Raw genomic sequence first — 2,500 nt, 5'->3', positions numbered from 1 at the left:
AGGCGACGCGCGGCGTCCCGGACTCGATCCGGGCCGACGTCGACTTGTAAAACTTTCGGTCCGAGTCGACAGAAAGGCGATGCGCGGCGTCCCGGATTCGATCCGGGCCGACGGGACTTGCAAAAATTACGGTCCGAGTCGACAGAAAGGCGATGCGCGGCGTGCCGGAGTCGATACGGGCCGACGGGACTCGATGAAGTTTCGGTCCGAGTCGACAGAAAGGCGATGCGCGGCGTCCCGGGCCGACGGGACTTGTAAAAATTTCGGTCCGAGACGAGCGAAAGGCGATGCGCGGCGTCCCGGAGTCGATCCGGGCCGACGGGACTCGTTGAAGCTGCGGTACGAGTCGAGCGAAAGGCGACGCGCGGCGTCCCGGAGTCGATCCGGACAGACGGGACTTGTAAAAATTTCGGTCCGAGTCGACCGAAAGGCGATGCGCGGCGTCCCGGAGCCGATCCGGGCCGACGGGACTTGCAAAAATTACGGTCCGAGTCGACAGAAAGGCGATGCGCGGCGTGCCGGAGTCGATACGGGCCGACGGGACTCGATGAAGTTTCGGTCCGAGTCGACAGAAAGGCGATGCGCGGCGTCCCGGGCCGACGGGACTTGTAAAAATTTCGGTCCGAGACGAGCGAAAGGCGATGCGCGGCGTCCCGGAGTCGATCCGGGCCGACGGGACTCGTTGAAGCTGCGGTACGAGTCGAGCGAAAGGCGACGCGCGGCGTCCCGGAGTCGATCCGGACAGACGGGACTTGTAAAAATTTCGGTCCGAGTCGACCGAAAGGCGATGCGCGGCGTCCCGGAGTCGATCCGGGCCGGGAGCCTGTCGGAACATCGTCATATGAGCCTCGTTCAATTTCGACAAAGTTCCCGGAGTTCAAAATTTTTTCGATAGCCCGCGGAGGTTTCGCCCCGTAAGCCGACCGTGCTACCACCGTGCCGGCGCCGACGTCCTAGCGGCCAGGCTCCTACTAGTAAGAGGAGCGAGTCGGTCGGGCCGGTCTCCCGTCGTCCGCCTGCTACGCCGTACCGGTACGTGCTCGAGCACGATACGTACTTCGGCGTAGACCAGGAGCGGGCGTTCGCGGACCGTTCCGTGCCTCGTACCAAAGAAACTACGCGACTCGCGTTGTTTCATCTATCGTCACTGCATTACCGCGGGTCGGTGTCTCAGACCGAATGGCCCTTGACGCGGTACCAAGAAGTTCGGCTCTCCGTGAAACACGGAAGGCCGAACGCTCCAACGCACGCGTCAACTCGCTTCTTTCCGAGCGTACACTCAAAGACCAGAGATGTTATAACAACGTATCCCAGACGCTTTCAATCTAGCCGACGGGTACGGGAGATCGTTCGAACGCTTATAAGCCGAGTGTCGAAGGTGGCGGCACACGGAACCGGGGCTGCCTGCGCGCAGTCCCGAAACACACAGTAGACGCGCGGCCGACCGGGCTACGAGACCCGGTCGGCGATGGGTGGCGCACGTCCGAGCCGAGATTTTGTATCGAAGCTCCCTGGTTGATCCTGCCAGTAGTCATATGCTTGTCTCAAAGATTAAGCCATGCATGTCTCAGTGCAAGCCAAATTAAGGTGAAACCGCGAATGGCTCATTAAATCAGTTATGGTTTCTTAGATCGTACACACATTTACTTGGATAACTGTGGTAATTCTAGAGCTAATACATGCAAACAGAGTTCCGACCAGAGATGGAAGGAATGCTTTTATTAGATCAAAACCAATCGGCGGCGGGTACGTCCCGTCCGCCGTTTACCTTGGTGACTCTGAATAACTTTGGGCTGATCGCACGGTCTCGTACCGGCGACGCTTCTTTCAAATGTCTGCCTTATCAACTGTCGATGGTAGGCTCTGCGCCTACCATGGTTGTAACGGGTAACGGGGAATCAGGGTTCGATTCCGGAGAGGGAGCCTGAGAAACGGCTACCACATCCAAGGAAGGCAGCAGGCGCGCAAATTACCCACTCCCGGCACGGGGAGGTAGTGACGAAAAATAACGATACGGGACTCATCCGAGGCCCCGTAATCGGAATGAGTACACTTTAAATCCTTTAACGAGGATCCATTGGAGGGCAAGTCTGGTGCCAGCAGCCGCGGTAATTCCAGCTCCAATAGCGTATATTAAAGTTGTTGCGGTTAAAAAGCTCGTAGTTGAATCTGTGTCCCACGCTGTCGGTTCACCGCTCGCGGTGTCTAACTGGCATGATTGTGGGACGTCCTACCGGTGGGCTTAGCCCTCCGGGGCGGCCCAACTAATATCCCATCGCGGTGCTCTTCACTGAGTGTCGAGGTGGGCCGGTACGTTTACTTTGAACAAATTAGAGTGCTTAAAGCAGGCTATTTTCGCCTGAATACTGTGTGCATGGAATAATGGAATAGGACCTCGGTTCTATTTTGTTGGTTTTCGGAACCCCGAGGTAATGATTAATAGGGACAGATGGGGGCATTCGTATTGCGACGTTAGAGGTGAAATTCTTGGATCGTCGCA

Source organism: Neodiprion lecontei, unplaced genomic scaffold, assembly GCF_021901455.1.
Source record: "Neodiprion lecontei isolate iyNeoLeco1 unplaced genomic scaffold, iyNeoLeco1.1 ptg000094l, whole genome shotgun sequence".
Taxonomy (NCBI): Eukaryota; Metazoa; Arthropoda; class Insecta; order Hymenoptera; family Diprionidae; genus Neodiprion; species Neodiprion lecontei.
The sequence above is the reverse complement of the archived record's forward strand: the minus strand, read 5'-3'. Positions refer to the sequence as shown.